The 20,369-nt window shown below is 38.2% G+C and overlaps 1 protein-coding gene and 1 non-coding gene across 2 annotated transcripts in view; one reads left to right on the forward strand and one right to left on the reverse strand.

Moving 5' to 3' along the window:
* LOC115217037 (serine/threonine-protein kinase D3-like) overlaps positions 1–3,124 on the reverse strand; it is a 129,550-nt gene extending 126,426 nt beyond the window's left edge. Inside the window, exon 1 of the mRNA XM_029786590.2 lies at positions 2,986–3,124. The gene's annotated coding sequence lies outside the window, so the exon portion shown is untranslated. The remainder of the gene's footprint in view (positions 1–2,985) is intronic.
* A 16,706-nt stretch (positions 3,125–19,830) lies between these two features.
* Positions 19,831–19,937, forward strand: LOC115217756. The gene has a single exon (XR_003882201.1). It is a non-coding gene; the product is annotated as a U6 spliceosomal RNA (small nuclear RNA).
* The last annotated feature ends 432 nt before the right edge of the window (positions 19,938–20,369 follow it).

The following is a 20,369-nucleotide window of genomic DNA, read 5'->3' on the forward strand; positions in this document are numbered from 1 at the left end:
GAAGTGTGTGTGTGTGTGTGTGTGTGTGTGTGTGCGTGCGTGCGCACGTGCATACACACCTATGTAAGTGTGTGTATGGTGAAAAAAATATGACACTCATTAATGATGAATACTATTTCCATTTCCCCTATAAGAGAACACCGAACATGTTTCAGTCTTACTCTGACCTTATTTATAGAGAACAGTCTTTGTTAAATAGCAATCAATGACTCACTAAACAAACATAAGAAAGTACTGTATGCTTATTAGCATATGTAAATATACTTATTTACATATTAAATAACATTGCCTTAACAAATTTTATATATATGAAACACTGCAATGCTAATCAAAAATAAATAGGCTGTATATATTAAGAACATTAATACCATCATCATCATTGTTTGACCGTGGTCGAGACAATGGAATTTACTATGCTACGCCAAACTTCACGGTCTATCATAGCATTACGGAGGTCCTGTTGCTGGATGCCTGTATCCCTGGAGATTACATCAGGGTAGGAGAGTGTGCGCCCTCTGGTATCGCGAGTAGATGGCTTCCAGAGGAGAAGAGTAGAAATTTCCTCATTTTCAGCTCTACAACAATGTCCAGCAAACTGGACTCTCATACCTTTCACAAGAGATGATACAGGTGGTAGTTTTCCACATATTTGTATTTTGGTTGGATGACACTTCCACGGGAGATTTTGAGCTCTCATAAGGAGGCGAGTGTAAGTTCCATCCAAACTTAAAATCTTCAAAGCCACAGTCGAACCAATTCTACTATATGGCTCAGAAACCTGGACATTAATACTAACTTTATTAGTTTCCATGTAAATGGGTTCTCTGAATTATGCATACACACACTCACAATAATAGGGGGGAAGTACTCCGTCGGTTACGACGACGAGGGTTCCGGTTGATCCGATCAACGGAACAGCCTGCTCGTGAAATTAACGTGTAAGTGGCTGAGCACTCCACAGACACGTGTACTCTTAACGTAGTTCTCGGGGATATTCAGCATGACACAGAGAGTGACAAGGCCGGCCCTTTGAAATACAGGTACAACAGAAACAGGAAGTAAGAGTGAGAGAAAGTTGTGGTGAAAGAGTACAGCAGGGATTACCACCATCCCCTGCTGGAGCCTCGTGGAGCTTTAGGTGTTTTCGCTCAATAAACACTCACAACGCCCGGTCTGGGAATCGAAACCGCGATCCTACTACTGCGAGTCCGCTGCCCTAACCACTAGGCCATTGCACCTCCACTCACAATAATAACTACTACTACAACTACTACAGAAGCTATACAACCAATGTGGTAGTTATCCACCTCTACATGGCTGCTCAATCTACAAAATGTAGCAGCTAAATCTCACTCAAATAACACCCTACCATCTTAGAATAAAATGTAAGGACACACTGAGAAATGTAGGATATGTACTCATCAAAAGAAGACAGGATGGTGAAGGTTGTAATGTTGTTGCTATAGGTCTGTCTCAATTAAGGCAGACCTGGGGCTAAAAACAACTGTAAGCATCACAACAAGAACAACGACAACAACAACTGCTGTGGAGCACAATGGCCCAGTGTTTAGGGCAGCAGACTCACGGTAGTAAGAACGCGGTTTTGATTCCCAGACCGGGCAATGTGAGTGCTTATTGAGCAAAAACACTTAAGTTCCATGAGGCTCCGACGGGTAAGGGGGGGGCGTTGTACTCTTTCTTCCTACTTCTGCTCTTGAGGCGCTTTTCCTCGAACAGCTTAACACCATTTTGGACAGCTGGACACCAGGCGCCATGGTCAGAGGCAAGTGATTCCCAGCCACGGGCTGAAATGCCACAGGCCTCAAGGGAAGTCTTCAGGCTGTCCTTGTATCGCCTCAGTGACCTTCCAGGGTTTCTTGCTCCAGAAACCAGCTCAGAGAAGATCATCTTTGGTAGACGTGCATCATCCATTTGGACCACATGTCTGACCCACCAGAGCTCGGCCATCATGATGAGGGCTTCGATCCAGGGCATTTCAGCTCTGCGAAGCATCTCAGTGTTGGAGACTCTGTCCTCCCATGAAATTCCCATGATTAGTCACAAGCAGCGGAGGTGGAACTGGTCAAGTACTTGCATTTGCCTCCTATACAGCGTCCACATCCCACAGCCGTAGAGCAGAGAGGTGATGACGCCTGCCCTATAGACTGCCAGCTTAGTGGAAAGTCTGATGCCTTATTTGGCCCACACTCGTGTCCAAAGTCTGCCAAACGAAACTCCTGCTTTTGAAAGCCTCATGGAGACATCTTTGTCCATGCTACTGTTTGAGGACAGGCAGCTTCCCAGGTATGTAAAGCTCTCCACGTTGTTCAGAGTTGTACCCTCAGTCTCAATCTGAGACTCAGGAGGTGTCAGACCAAGTGCATGTTGAAGCATCACTTCAGTGTTTCGCAGGCTAATGGTCAGTCCGAAGGCTTTTGCTGCTTCTACAAGACAAGTGGCACCATATAACAACAACTGTAAACTACCATAACTAAAACAACTCTAACTACAACCACCACCAACAACAACAACATCTATAACCAATACCACAACAGTAAACACAACAACTACCACTATCGCAACAATGGTTGTGATCACCAAAACCGCAATAACAATAGCAATCACTACTCCTACATAGACTGTAACCACACCACCACCACCAACAACAACAACAAGAACACAATAACAGTTATGGAAACCATGGTGAAGGCTAAAGATGAGGTTCTTGTCACACATATTTTGTGCTATGTCCAATCCAAGATGAGATAGTTTCACTTCATTTTGCTTTCACACTTCAGTCATATTATCTATGTTCCCCTGCAAGACATGAATGAACATCATTTCTTCATTCAATTACAACCATATATCATAATCACTTCCTGGACCCTCTCCTACAAACCCCTGAGGGTATTGTTAGTTATATTAGTAGATGAAGTAGATGAAGATAAAGAAAGAAAAGAAGAAAAAAAAAACAGTCTTCCTCACCTGATAGTACAACTTCCACCAAGCAGTTCTCTTTAAGAAGGGAGGGCGACGTGATGAGGCTAAGCACATTTGGATTTGAGCTGTCATGACGAAAGAGTAAGATTTTATCCACCAAGCCATAGAAACAATGTTCAGGGAACTGGAATGGAAAAAAAGAAAAATTTAGAATATTGAAAATTTATCTTTGAGAATAGAAATTAATAAATCATCATCATCATCATCATCACCACCACCACCACCACCACCACCATCCTCACCTTTTAACAGCTACTTTTCAATGCTTGCATGGATCAGACAGAATTTTTTGAGGCATACTCTACAGCTGAATGCCTTTGCTGTCACTAACCCTCAACCAAGGTTTCCAAGCAAGGTAATATTTCCCATAACCAGACAGGTAATTTTCATGGAAGACAGGTATTTTTCATGCTTGACAATGTGTGTGCGTATGTGTGTGGTAAGAAGTTTGCTTTCCAATTACATGATTCTGGGATTGGTTCCTTTGTGGTACCTTGGATTAAGTGTCTTTTGCTATAGCCCAAGCCAACCAAAGCCTTGTGAGTGGATTTCAGGTAGACAGAAGCTGAAAGGTGTATGTGTTTATGTGTGTTTGTGTGCGTGCGTATGCATGCATGTGTGTAAGTATGCACCAGAGTGGAATGGTCTATATCCAGGCAGTTATATTTGGTTTCTCTTTTAAGATTTGTACAGCTATCTCACTCTCAGATAGCAGTGACCAGGTCATTTTCATTAAATTCTGCCGAGGTCGACTTTGCCTTTCATCCTTTCGGGGTTGATAAATTAAGTACCAGTTACGCACTGGGGTCAATCTAATCGACTCAATCCCTTTGTCTGTCCTTGTTTGTCCCCTCTATGTTTAGCCCCTTGAGGGCACTAAAAAAAAATATGTAGTGCCCTCTCTTGCTAATTGTCTTCAATTGGTAATATTTGAACATTTCCACTGGTACATAAATCTATCAACTTGCTCAGGCATCTGTGTATATTCTGACATGGTTAAATACTGAACAAATTTCAGAGAGTACTTCCTAGAACATTTTACATGTACAATCTCACACTTACGTTAGGCTTTTCAACCAGATACTTATTGCTTCCTAATACATGCACACACTGTATATTCTGTAGGGTAGAAAATGTAGGTGATTATTTGTAGGCAAAATTTGAACTCAGAACATAGCGGCAAACTAAATACCACTAAGCTTTTTGCCCAGCATGCTAATGAATCTGCCAGCTCGCCGCCTTATGGCTATCCACAGTTATCACACAATTGTCGCTGGATCTACTTTAGGAATACCTCAGTGTACATTGAATATAAAACATATGATAGAAATAGAAAATGGAATAGATGGGAAACTTTATGGTTGATGACAATTGTTTTGATATATCCTGCATTGACCCCTTGTGGGTGGGGAAACTCTACAGCTAGTTGTGGTGTATCCCTTAGTGCAGAAGCATCTCGTCAGGTGATGTAATAAGAGGTATCTCATTAAATGAACTCTTATCACCTGATGAGACTCTTCTGCACCACTAATTGTATAGCTTCTCACCTGCAAGGGATTGATGCAGGATGTGTTGAAATGATCATTGTGAGTAATAAAGTTTCCTGTATATTCCATTTTCTGGCTCTATCATTTGTTTTTAATTATATATAATTATATATATACAATAAAATAAAATAAAATAAAATAAAATACAAAATGGGACAAGAATGCAAAACATCCGGACAACTAGGTGATACAAAAAGGGACGACAAAACATCCAGATAGACGATACAGAAAAACAAGGACGGGTCATTCGAAGCCTTTTATCTTCAGTCAAGAACTGGATCATCCTCGCAATTTCGGCTGATTAATCTTGAGATTGCTCCAATCTGGCCAGCCTCAAGGAAAGAACTAAGCTAAGAGCATAAGATTCCTTGAGAAAAAGCATCGAATGTATACAAAAACAAGGACGGAAAAACAGACGATGTTACACGAATATAAATACAAAAATACAATAAAAATAACAATAATAATAATAATAATAATAATAACAGGACATAACAACAGGTGCTACACAGTATCTGTTGTATATATATATATATATATATATATTTCTTTACTACCCACAAGGGGCTAAACACAGAGGGGACAAACAAGGACAAACAAACGGATTAAGTCGATTACATCGACCCCAGTGCCTAACTGGTACTTAATTTATCGACCCCGAAAGGATGAAAGGCAAATATATATATATATATATATATATATATATATACAGCACAATATTGATAATAAGGACAATGAAGAATTTGAACAGTCAAACTTTATGCTTATTTCCACCACTACAATTAATAACCATTATAAATTCAAATAATATAATCAACTCTGAAAGGCTTCAAAATTCCTTGTGACTATAAAATATGTAGAATCAATCAAAAATAAGTATTCTATAAGTAACCACTCCCTGCCTAGCCAAGAACATTTGCTAACTTGCTGCCACTGCTACGGAATTTTTACCAAACAAACTGTTGGGAAAAACATTTCATAGTTATGGTTTTCTACTACTGCCAAGCCTAATTCAAACTAATAGCAGAGGAAAATTTCTCTTTGAACAATGTCATGCTTATCTGCCTGGAAGGGACTGTACTCATAATGCATAAAAAGCTGCATATGAATATGCAACAATATGCAGTTGGTGTGATCAAAACACGTGTCGGACCATTGTTATGAATAAACTAACTGGAAATAAACATGAAATTTGAATGTTCAAATTCTTCATTCTCCTTATTATTAATCTTGTTCTTTACACACTAAGTAGCCAAGAAACAAACTGGGACATCAGATGGGAGCTAAAGGAAAATTATCAAAAAACGCACCATCAGAAGGAACCAGCTTTGGCTTTTTACTCAAAGAAATTCGGTATCTGCCTGGATATTATATCCCTCCTCTTACTATACATATATATATAGAGAGAGAGGTTGGTGTTAGGAGGGGCGTCCAGCTGTAGAAACACTGCCAAATCAGACTGGAGCCTGGAACAGCCTCCATGGCTTCCAGACCCCGGTCGAACCGTCCAACCCATGCCAGTGTGGAAAATGGACGTTAAATGATGATGATGATGATGATGATTATATATATATATATATATATCACTAGGTAACCATGTACCTCCTCTATAGCAAGACACCTATATCTGCCTACCTGTTTCTCTGTCACACTCTTATTATTCATCATCTGATACTGGATCACTTCCTCCAATGACCCCTCCACTATAGCAAGATACCTGTTTCTGCCACGTTGTCTCTTTGTCCCCCCCTCTAACTTTTCAACCTCTGACACGAATTCCCCTTCTCCACTACCCCTGCCCCTCTCATAATTCCTTGTTTGCAAGTTACTTGGTGATCCTGCCAGTGCTGGTGCCATTTAAAAATATCCAGTCCATACTGTAAAGTGGTTGGCACTTGGAAGGGCATCAAGCTGTAAAAATCATGCCAAAACTGACCTCGCCTGTGCTGGTGTCACGTAAAAAGCATTGAGCCCATTCTGCAGAGTGGTTGGTGTTAGGAAGGGCATCCAGCTGTAAAAACCCTGCCAAAACACAGAGTAGCATAGGGTAATTTTTCTACCTAGCCAGCTCCTGTCAACCGTCCTACCCATGCATGCATGGAAGATGGATGTTAAACAATGATGATGATGATGATGGTGGCAAGATGGCAGAAAGGTTAGCACATTGGGCGAAATGCTTAGCAGTATTTCGTCTGCCGTTACGTTCTGAGTTCAAATTCTGCTGAGGTCGACTTTGCCTTTCATCCTTTCAGGGTCGATAAATTAAGTACCAGTTACGCACTGGGGTCTATATAATCGACTTAATCCGTTGTCTGTCCTTGTTTGCCCTCTCTGTGTTTAGTCCCTTGTGGGTAGTAAAGAAATAGGTATATATGTGCTACACAGTGGGAGTAAACCCAAAATCATGTGAAGGGGAAGCAAACTCCTCAAACACAATGCCATGGCAGAGTCTATCAATTAAATTGATCTGCCCCCCTACCCACTTGTTATACATGACTTGTTTTTGTAAACTCAGGTGGAAAGAAAATTGCTCAGCCATTTGATCTTAAAACAAAACAAAAAAAAAAGAACAGGGGAGGTAACCAAATACAACAAGGAGCATCTTGTCCCCCACTTTGCTTTAATATGTTACGCAAATTCATCAGTTGTTTATTACTAAACTGTAGACTCAAGCTACAATTATAAAGCCATCTGTTACTGATTTCAGACCAGATGTGTTGGCTAAATCCTTTTCAGCCTCTTAACAAGTTTGCTAATGTCTTCCTCAGCCTTGCTAAGTACTGATTACAAAGGAGTTTGGGTTTTTACATTTTTTTTCTTATTTTATCTGTATTTTTTTTATTTTTTTGCTTTTCTTTGTTTATTTATTCAATTTGTTATATTTCGTAGTTGTTGTGGCTATATCCTGCTCTTTATTATTTTTTCTTTCAAAGCATTAATTTTCTGTATTTCTTTATCATATTTACGTTTATATTTCCTTCCCACCAATCATTTTGTTTAAATCCTTCACTCGCCCCTCTCAGTCTCCACTCTCTCTATATATATGTTAAAACGTTTCTTTATCTTCATAAGTGCAGGCATAGCAGCATAGTTAAAAAGGGGACTTCACAACTATGGGTCTCACGGTTCAAACCCACTGCATGGCACCATGCGCATGTATTTTCTACCATATACACACATACACCAACACCTTGTGAGTGGAACTTTGCTGATGGAAATTATGCAGAATCTCTCCGAAAAATATATACATATATGTTTATGAATGTGTGTGTGTGTGTGTGTGTAATCATCATCATCATCATCATCACCATCGTTTAACGCCCGCTTTCCATGCTATCATCGGTTGGACGATTTTGACTGAGGGCTGGTGAACCAGGTGGCTGCACCGGGCTCCAATCTTGATCTTGCAGAGTTTCTACAGCTGGATGCCCTTCCTAACGCCAACCACTCTGAGAGTGTAGTGGGTGCTTTTTACGTGATATATATATATATATATATATATATATGCACAGTATATATATATATATAGGTGCAGGAGGGTCTGTGTGGTAAGTAGCTTACTTACCAACCACATGGTTCCAAGTTCAGTTCCACTACGTTGCACCTTGGGCAAGTGTCTTCTACTATAGCCTCGGGCTGACCAAAGCCTTTGTGAGTGGATTGTAGATGGAGACTGAAAGAAGGCGTCGTGTGTGTGTGTGTACATATATATTATATATATATATATATATATATATAATATATATATCTATATATCTATATATAATAATATATATATATATAGTAATATATTACAGTATATATAGAATATATATACATATGGTATATACTCATCGTTATGGTCAGATCCCCAAACTGAAATCTTATGAAACCTATTGAAAGGCTTTCGCTCCTGAAAAATGGAGCTCATGGAGCTCTAAAATGTTGGAGTTAAGGTCCCTATTAGGAGGGGTGTTTCTTAAAATCAACTATATATATAGTATATATATACAGTGTATATATATATATATAGTATATATATATATATAGTATATGTATATTGTATAAATATGTATATATATATATAGTATATGTATATTGTATAAATATGTATATATATATATAGTATATGTATATTTTATAAATATGTATATATATATATAGTATATGTATATTGTATAAATATGTATATATATATAGTATATGTATATTTATAAATATGTATATATATATATATATATATATATATTGTATAAATATGTATATATATATATATATATATTGTATATTATATGTATATATATATATATATATATATACATATTTATACAATATACATATACTATATATATTTTATACTATATATATATTATATATATATTATATACTACTATATATATATACTATTATATATACACTATATATATATATATATAGTATAAATATGTATATAGTATATATATATCTCTCTCTATATAAACGGCAGTTTGTCTGTGCGTGTTTCTGTGTGTCTGTTTGCTTGTACCCTCACCCTGACCACGGCTTTCAACCGATTCTGATGAAACTTGACACACACATAGCCCAATGTCATAATTCAAAACTAACGCAGCGAAAATTTTGAAAAGTTCCCCCAGTTCTGAAAAAAATCGATAAATTCGACATGGGGTCGAGAATCAGAAACACAAACCGCAAACTGTCTAGAGGACGCAACTCCACCTTTTTTTACTCTCAAAAAAAATTTACCATAATTTTTTCCATTTTTTGCTATTTTTTTACTATAACTCTCTAAAAATGCTTTATAGTTATTTCCCTTACAAACCTGAGCAACGCCGGGCGATACTGCTAGTATATAGTAAAAATATATTTTCCTAGCATTTTAAAATTTATAATTCTTGAAATATTATGTTGATGACGGAAATGAATTTTTATAATTCTAATCCAGAAATGCATCCATAATTAATTAAAGACTGTTTTGATTTCATTATTTTTCTTCTTTTTGCATATGTGAGTTACAAATATTGTTATCTGTGGAGACATATATTGTAGAAAAAAGAAATAACAGTCTTTTGGCTGCTATTTCTAAAATTTTTGGTATGTGGTGTAGCAACTTGTTGCTAAACACTTAATTGTTGTTATAATTATATATAAAATAAACTTTTTGTTTAAGTTTTTATTGAATATAGTACTTTTCCATACCGAAAACTACTTGGTACAATTTGTTAATTTATTAAATTAATAATTTTTTACCCTATAGCATCAGTTGTGGTGTGCAAGAGAGACGATTGTGCTGGTATGGTCATGTGGCGAGAATGGATGAAGATAGGTGTGTGAGAAAGTGCCAATCCCTAGCAGTGGAGGGAACCCGTGGAAGAGGTAGACCCAGGAAAACTTGGGCGAAGGTGGTGAAGCACGACCTTCGAACTTTAGGTCTCACTGAGGAAATGACCAGCGACCGAGACCTTTGGAAATATGCTGTGCGTGAAAAGACCAGGCAGGACAAGTGAGTCCAGCCCACTTATGCATGCCTTTCCTCCCTTGGACACACAAAGACCTGTTGAGGCAAGCGAAGTCGATATCGAACCTCATCCGACGACAGGCACCTATGCCAACCCCCCTTTGCTTGCAAAGACCTGTTGGGGCAAGTGAAATCGGAATCGAAATTGAACCAATCCTATGACTGGCACCCGGCAGATATCAGGACTACTGGACTGGAGATACGTAAAAATCACTATCCAAATCGTGGCCGATGCCAGTGCCGCCTCGACTGGCTTCCGTGTTGGTGGCACGTAAAAAGCACCATCCGAATCGTGGCCGAAGCCAGTGCCGCCTCGACTGGCTTCCGTGCAGGTGGCACGTAAAATGCACCAATCCGATTGTGGCCGATGCCAGCCCCGCCTGGCACCAGTGCAGGTGGCACGTAAAAAGCACCCACTACACTCACGGAGTGGTTGGCGTTAGGAAGGGCATCCAGCTGTAGAAACATTGCCAGATAAGACCGGAGCCTGGTGCAGACTTCTGGCTTCCCAGATCCCCAGTCGCACCGTCCAACCCATGCTAGCCTGGAGAACGGACGTTAAACGAAGAAAAAATCTGTAATGATTATATATATATATATATATATATATATATAGTATAAACATGCATATAGTATATATAGTATAAATATATATATGTGAGATTTTAGCTTCACTTAATAGTTTCAGAATTAATAGTGAAAGTATTGAAGTGAAAGTATCTGACATTATAATATAGAGATGTTATTGTTTATATATATATATATGTATGTATGTATGCATACATGTATATATATGCATGCCTGTATATATGTGAGATAATAGTTTCAGTATTAATAGTGAAAGTATTAAAGTGAAAGTATCTGACATTACAATACAGAGATGTTATTGTTATATATATATATATATATACAGTATATATATATAAGGTATATATATATATATATATATATACACACAGTATAAGGTATATATATATATATATATATACACACAGTATAAGGTGTATATATATATATATATATATATATAGATATATATATACACACAGAGTATATATACCAGCACAGATTCTCACATATACCTCCAACACAATTATACACACGTGGGCATAAACACACATGCACGTAAGCACACATGCACACAAGCACTCGCACGCACATTACGCATACACACGCACATACGATACGCACGCACGCACACACACACACACACACACAAATGAACCCACACATACATCCCATACACACAGCACACACTCATACATACACACACACAATTATACATACATGTATACACACATACGGACATACAAGCACACACGTACACAGTTATTCGCCACACACACAAACTTTACGCATACACATACGAACACACACATACATACACACACACAATACATATACATATACATACACGCACACACACACATACTTCAAACTACCAGTAACTTTCACTGACCATTCTTCCACATGGGTAGATAAGACACAAGAGCCACTCCTAATTCCTTCTTCCTTGACCTTAAAAAATACTAAGCCCTACCACACACAGATTAACAGCCACAACCACACACACACACATACACACGTGCGCGCATTATCATTGCACACACACGCAGATATCCACACTTACACACACATACCTCCTCTTGCACTCTCCTGTCTTTGAAAGAACTTTTCTTCACCCATTCCCTTCCGGTCATTCAAAATGTGACCGCGTGTGTACCGTTCGCGATTTTTTTCCGCCGTCTTCCCTTCTTTGGATCTTTCCTTTTCCTATGTTTCTGACGAAGAGCTCCTCTCAAAACGTTGAAGCCTCCTTCTTTCCTTAGCATCCAATAATACCATACTTGTTCCACGTCCTCGCGTTGTTGTGTTTTCTCTTTGTTTTCATGTTTGGATTAACTATGTATATATATATATATATATATATATATATATATACAGTATATACATATATATATATATAAGGTATATACATATATATATATAAAGCATATACACACATATATATATATGTATGTATGTATGTATGTATGTATGTATGCATACATGTATATATATGCATGCCTGTATATATGTGAGATAATAGTTTCAGTATTAAAAGTGAAATTATTAAAGTGAAAGTATCTGACATTACTATACAGAGATGTTATTGTTTCACTTTTGACACGTAATATTGAAATAGCTCGCATTACGCATGAAGTTGAAAATCTTTTTGGCCCATGACACTACCAGGACCCTAAGTAAGGCATGCATAAACCTTCAATTAATTCAGTTGTGTAGTTCATGAATTTTTAGGATACACACACTGACAAACATTCTCATGTTTATATATATATATATACACGTATATATATAGGCGCAGGAGTGGCTGTGTGGTAAATAGCTTGCTTACCAACCACATGGTTCCGGGTTCAGTCCCACTGCGTGGTACCTTGGACAAGTGTCTTCTACTATAGCATCGGGCTGACCAAAGCCTTGTGAGTGGATTTGGTAGACAGAAACTGAAAGAAGCCCATCGTATATATGTATATATATGTGTGCGTGTGTGTTTGTGTGTCTGTGTTTGTCCCCCTAGCATTTCTTGACAATCGATGGTGGTGTGTTTATGTCCCTATCACCTAGTGTTTCGGCAAAAGTGACCGATAGAATAAGTACTGGGCTTACAAAGAATAAGTCCCGGGGTTGAGTTGCTCGACTAAAGGCAGTGCTCCAACATGGCCGCAGTCAAATGACTGAAACAAGAAAAAGAGAAAAAGATATATATATACATACATATATATATATATATATAATATATATATATATATATATATATATATATATGTGGAGGCGCAATGGCCCAGTGGTTAGGGCAGCGGACTCGCAGTTGTAGGATCGCGGTTTTGATTCCTAGACCAAGCGTTGTGAGCGTTTATTGAGCAAAAACACCTAAAGCTCCACGAGGCTCCAAGAGGGGGTGATGGGGGTCCCTGCTGTACTCTTTCACCACAACTTTCTCTCACTCTTTCTGCTGTTGGCCTGCTCACTTAGCCAGCGGGGTGGGGTCATCTGACGGCTAAAACAATGCGAAACGCATTGTGACCAGTGATGTGTAGCAACATCTGATAGCCTGGTCGGTGATATATATATATTTTATATATATATATATATATATAATATATATATATATATATATACTATATATAATATATACAGCCCAAGGTGCCATGCAGTGGGATCGAACTCAAAACCATATGCTTGGGAACCAAGATTCTTACCACACAGCTATAGACGTGTGTATGCATGTGTATGTCTATATATAAGACACATTATAATATAATTACATTCTAATTTCACTGAATAAATATTTAACAATGAAATTAATATTAGTCATTGAAGTCAATTTGACCTTTAGGTTAATTTACGAAATTATTTTATCGGCAATATATCTGTCAAAGCCATCAATAACTGAATAATTATTGGATTTTTGAAAAGTTTCAATACTGTAACAGTGGCATTCAAAAATGTTTGTCAAAAATCAATAAAGTGTGGGAGTACATATTCTTTTGATGTGGTATTGAGCTGTGGAAATTTATGTTCTCAGTTCAAATCACACACAAGTTAGTGTTTTCTTTCATCCTATTGAAATCAATGAAATAAGTATACGTTTGCAAGTACTGGTATTCATTTGATCAAATAGCCTTTGAAGCCGGTGCCCCAGCATGGCCACAATCAGTGGATTGTGGCCAGGAAGGGGATAAATGCATGGTTATTTCCTGGACAGACAATTAAATTATTAACTCCTTGGTGTTAATGAGGCTTTGCAAGATTGATGGAGACTGACAGATAACAAGAGAGAGAGAGGATGAGGAGAGAGTTAGAGGGAGGGGAAGTGAGAACAAGAGAAAATTTCACAAAAGAGAGATAACAAGAGATAGAAAGATAGGAAAAGAGAGAGAGAGCAATAAAGAGAGAGAGAGAGAGAGCAATAAAGAGAGAGAGAGAGAGAGCAATAAAGAGAGAGAGAAAGAGAGCAATAAAGAGAGAGCAAGAGAGAAAGAGAGCTCGGAGAAAGAGAGAGCAGAGAAGGAGAGAGAGAAGGGAGAGAGAGAGGAGAGAGAGAGAAAGAGCAAGACAAAAAGAGAGGGAGCAATAAAGACATAACAAGAGAGAGAGCAAGAGAGAAACAGAGAGCATGAGAGAAAGAGAGGGAGCAATAGAGACATAACAAGAGAGAGCAAGAGAGAGACATAGAGAGACAGACGACGGGCTTCTTTCAGTTTCTGTCTACCAAATCCAGTCACAAGGCTTTGCTTTGGTCAGCTCTAGGCTATAGTAGAAGACACTTGCCCAAGGTGCCATGCAGTGAGAGTGAACCTGGAACCATGTGGTTCCTAAGCAAGCTATTTACCACACAGCCACTCCTATGTAAAACTTAGCATGTTAATTATATTACCTTATTGACCCTACATCACTGCCCCCTAAAACCTATCACCCCCTCTGACATGCCCTGTGGCACTGCCCACGTTGAGAAGCTTGGGTTTAGAGCAGTGCTCTGCAACCTTTTTTCACTTGCAGTACACTTATATTCTTTTCATAATTCAGCAGCACACCTGAACTAAAAATATAACTAAAACATAGGTGCAGGAGTGGCTGTGTGGTAGGTAGCTTGCTTACCAACCACATGGTTCCGGGTTCAGTCCCACTGTGTGGCATCTTGGGCAAGTGTCTTCTACTATAGCCTCAGGCCGACCGAAGCCTTGTGAGTGAATTTGGTAGACAGAAACTGAAAGAAGCCCGTCGTATATATGTATATATATGTATGTTTGTGTATATGTTTGTGTGTCTGTGTTCGTCCCCTCAAACATAGCTTGACAACCGATGTTGGTGTGTTTATGTCCTTGTAACTTAGCGGTTCGGCAAAAGAGACCGATAGAATAAGTACTCGGCTTACAAAGAATAAGTCCTGGGGGTCGATTTGCTTGACTAAAGGCGGTGCTCCAGCATGGTCGCAGTCAAATTACTGAAACAAGTAAAATAGTAAGAGTAAAACTATGGAGAAAAAGAATTATATTCAGGTTACACTGCAGCACACCTAGCATTGTCTCATGGCATCTCATGGCATACCAGTGTACTGTGGCATAGCAGTTGCAGAGCACTGGTTTATAGGAACATAGTAAAGCCACATAGAATTACTCATTGTATTAAAATTGAATGTGAACACATTTATAAAAGAATGAGTCCAACTCAAGGTATTTTTTCAAACCAAAACAAACAAACAAAAAAACGTCTTTTGTGGAACTTGACATTTTCATAAAACATATATATGTCACTCAGTTTCTGGTTCCGTTTGTCTTCACTGGAAAGCGATAACTATTCTGTATCCTTTTTTGCTGGATCAGCTGACCTACTACTATTAAATGAAGTGGGTCAAAGTTGCTATGACCTTCAGCAAACAGCTGACCAGAGGAGATTACTATGTGTTTTTCTGCATCCTGTGTATGTTCCTTGCCATCCATGTTTAATTTTTGTTTTGAGTGTGTGTGTGTGTGTATGTGTGTGTGTGTGTGTGTGAGTGTGAATGTGTTTGTGAGTGTGTATGTATAGATATTTATATATATGTGTATGTATATATACACATATATATGTTTGTATATGTATATATGTGTGTGTGTATGCATATATATATATATATATATATATTATATATATATATACGTGCTTTTGCCTGTCTCTTCTCAAAGTTTGTTTTTCTAGCGTTCACCACTTCATGTCGTCTTAGCTTTTACTGTTTTGTTCTTACTTTTACTTGTGTTTTTAGTGTCCTGTTTTTGTTACCACTTTTAACCCTCTGCAAAAAATCTCAAATTTTATTTAATTTGCTTTCCAGGAAGGACTGTTTTAATGAAGTCATTTCATGTCCCTACCTTCGAAATGCGGAGTAGATAAAACAGGGGACAACTGATGAAGGGAATGTTCTTTATGTTGCTTGTCTCATTTCTTTGTTTGTTTCTTTCATTGTTTGAAAAAAAAACGTTCGCTTTCCATGCTTTTATTTTTTATGCTCTCGTTATTCATTTTGTTGGCGGTTTTTTTAATGTCCTGTTCCCATATATGCATGTATATATACATATATATGTAGATATGTACATATATGCATAGCATGGTCGTTGCCAGTGCCGCCAGACTGTTTCCCGTGCAGGTAGCACATAAAAACATCTTTTGAACGTGGTCGTTGCCAGAACCGCCTGACTGGCCCTCGTGCCAGTGGCATGTAAAAACCACCCACTACACTCTCGGAGTGGCTGGCGTTAGGAAGGGCATCCAGCTGTAGAGACTTTGCCAGATCAGATTGAGCCTGGCGCAGCCTCTGGCTCACCAGTCCTCAGTCAAACTATCCAACCCATGCCAGCATGGAAAGCGGACGTTAAACGATGATGATGATGATAATATATTCTTTTACTCTTTTACTTGTTTTAGTCATCTGATTGTGGCCATGCTGGAGCATGTATATGTATATATACATAAGTACATGTGTGGGTGTGTATATATATATATATATATATTGTGTGTGTGTGTGTGTGTGTATAAATATATATATATATATATATATTATATATATATATATATATATATATATATATATATTTATCTTACTTTCAATTGAATATGCATCAAAATGCTTAAATATTCAAGCAATTAACCATAATTTTCTTCCCTTTAAATATTTATTTAGATTTCAATTACTGATAAAATGGAAGATATTTATTTTGTAAATCTGTTATGGAAACATGTGTACAAGAGTTATGTAAATAAATATTTTTAAATATTATATTTTATGTATATCTACAGAGTGTCTCCAAAAATGTGTACACATTTTAACAGCTGGTAACTCAATTTTCTTATCTTTTTAGATTTAACCCATTGCAATTAATGAAGGAAGTCAGACTAAGTTTTGAAGAAAGGAAATTAACCCCAAAGGGCTACAGGAAGTTTGAAAACGCAAAGTGCAAAGAGAATTTTGGTGGGAGTTTCAAACAGATTCACTAATGCAACTAAGCAACACTTGAATTAAAAGCAGATGTTTAACTAAATCTTCCCATCATTGTGGAGGCCTTCCAAGTGGCCTTTTCCGATCTCTTGGATACCACCCAGCAACTGCACAAGCTCATCTTGCAATATGTCCAACCCCACAGAACGTGTACTTTCAATATTCTGCAATCACGTCATTCACTCAGCTCCATTCTCCAAATTATCTCATTTCAGATGTACTCCCACAATAATATTCCTAGCATTGAAGACAGGGAGCTGGCAGAATCCTTAGCTGTTGCTGCTGTGACCCCCTTCGGTCATGAATGACCATGGGATTGCACCTAGAAAGTTACCCTCCGAGGCACAAGTCTGGGCAAGGTTGTTTATGGAAGACCAGCAGTCACCCACGCATACCAGCCTCCCCTCTCCATGCCACCAGTGTAATCCAAAGGAAAGGCAAAGGCTGATACAGCTTGGCACCAGTGACGTCGCAGCTCATTTATTAACATGCAAGTGGCTGAGCACTCCACAGACACATGTACCCTTAATGTAGTTCTCGGGGAGATTTAGTGTTACACAGTATGTGACAAGGCTGGCCCTTACACTGGGTAAAATGGTTAGCAGCATTCTAAGTTCAAATTCTGCTAAGGATGATTTTATCTTTCAACCTTTCACGGTCAATGAAATAAAAGTTCTGCAATAGGGTTGATATAATCAACTTTTTCCCTCCCAAAAAATTGCCAGCCTTGTGCCAAAATTTGAAACCAAAATTCCTAGCGTTGAGAGTAAGTGGGCGAGCGAGAGAAAAAGTGACAGACGGAGAATGAAAAACAGACATAGTAAGAGGGAGCAACTGAAGATTGAGAGCAGGAACTAAAAGACAAAATGAGAGACAGACAGAGAGACAGACACAGAGAGAAAGTGAATAAATGAATGAATGAATAATTGCAATGTTTATTGTAAGTAAGTAAGAAAAAAAAAAAGAAGGGGGCGATCATTTATTAAAGCACCATTTGTTTCTGAGGTGGTGCAATGAACAACTACCAATATGGCAACAGTAGAGAAGCATATTCTCATTTAGCTTCCAGTTACTACCACAATCACCATTTCATTTCACAGACTGTTTGCTGACAGATTTTCTCAAGGCAGTAATATTAACACTTTTAATATCAATTCGCTTGAGAAGACTCATTACAAAAGCTTTCGTATTACTTGCTTGTTATGATGTAGATTATAAACCTTGAGATTACAGTTGGTTAACACCAAAATATATATTGTGGAGGTGCAAAGGCCCAGTGGTTAGGGCAGTGGACTCGTGGCCGTAGGATCGCGGTTTCGATTCGCAGACCAGGCGTTGTGAGTGTTTATTGAGTGAAAACACCTAAAAAAGCTCCACGAGTCTCCGGCAGGGGGGGGGGGGCGATCCCTGCTGTACTCTTTTGTCACAACTTTCTCTCATTCTTTCTTCTGTTGGCCTGCTCGCTTAGCCAACGGGGTGGCATCATTTGAAGGCTAAAACAATGCAAAGCGCATTGTGACCAGTGATGCGTAGCAACATCTGATAGCCTGGTTGGTCACAGTGATCACGGTGTTATAGATAGATATATATAGATATATATATATATATATATGTAGGTCCCGGGTTGAGTCGGGGTTAACCACAGTAAATAAGGTACTCAATACATAGCAGAGTAAATTAATTTATTTTATAGAAGGAGCTTCTTCAGGACTAGCTTCCTGATGATTTCATTTGAATGAAACAGTTCTAGTCCTGTAGAAGCTCCTTCTATAAAATAAAAATATATATATATATATATATATATATATATATATATATATATATATATATATATATATATATATATATATATATACAAACGCAGGCATGGCTGTGTGGTAAGAAGCTTGCTTCCCAAGCACATGGTTCTAGGTTCAGTCCCACTGTGGACAATGAGTCTTCTACTACAGCTTCAGTGTATTTGGTAGATAGAAATTCAAAAGCCCATTCTTTATGTATATGTAAAGTCACATACATGCATAGGAATATACATACATATATATATGTATGTATATGCCTATGCGTATATGTGACTTTGTGTCTGTGTTTGTAACCCCCTCACCACTTGACAACTGGTGTTGGTGTGTTTATGTCCCTGTAACTTAGCAGCTCAACAAAACAGACCAATAGAGTAAGTATTAGGCTTTATAAATAAGTCCTGGGGTTGATTTGTTCAACTAAAATCCTTCAAGACATATATACACACATATATAGATACACAACACACACACACATAGATACACACACACACACACACACACACAATATATATCAAAGAAAGTGCATGGTTCAGTGGTTAGAGTGTTAATGACTTCAATTCCCCGATGGAGTTGTGTGTTGTCTTCTTGAGCAAAACACTTTATTTTCACATTGCTCCAGTTCACTCGTCTGTAGAAATGAATTGTTACTTCACTGATGGCAAGCTGTATTGGCCTTTTCCTTTCCCTTGGATAACATCAGTAGTATGGAGAGGCTGGTATGCATGGGTGACGACTGGTCTTCCATAAACAACCTTGCTCAGACTTATGCCTTGGAAGGTAACTTTCTAAGTGCAATCCCATCGCCATTCATGACTGAAGGGGGTCATTACTCTTCATATATATCATCATCATCATTAAAGGAGGAGGAGGAAATGGCAGAGTAGTTATGGAAGGAGTTATGCAAATGAGAAATTTGTTTTATTTAATTTTTATTTCAAGATAATATCTAGATAATATCTACTTGCTTCAGCAGTACATATACTAAAATTGGAATGATACAGAGAAGATTAGCATGGCCCCTGCACAAGGATAACATGCAAATTCGTGAAGCATTCCATATTTTTAAGCACAGGAGTGGCTGTGTGGTAAGTAGCTTGCTTACCAACCACATGGTTCCAGGTTCAGTTCCACTGCGTGGCACCTTGGGCAAGCGTCTTCTACTGAAGCCTTGGGCCGATCAAAGCCTTGTGAGTGGATTTGGTGGACAGAAATTGAAAGAAGCCCGTCATATATATGTATATATGTGTGTGTTTGTGTGTCTGTGTTTGTGCACCCAATATCGCTTGACAACCGATGCTGGTGTGTTTACATCCCCATAACTCAGCGGTTCAGCAAAAGAGACCGATAGAATAAGTACTAGGCTTACAAAGAATAAGTCCTGGGGTCAATTTGCTCGACTAAAGGCAGTGCTCCTGCATGGCCGCAGTCAAATGACTGAAACAAGTAAAAGAGTATTGTTCCCTTTTGAAAATTAGTATTCATTCCATCATTTTGTA

The sequence above is a fragment of the Octopus sinensis genome, linkage group LG11, assembly GCF_006345805.1.
Source record: "Octopus sinensis linkage group LG11, ASM634580v1, whole genome shotgun sequence".
Taxonomy (NCBI): domain Eukaryota; kingdom Metazoa; phylum Mollusca; class Cephalopoda; order Octopoda; family Octopodidae; genus Octopus; species Octopus sinensis.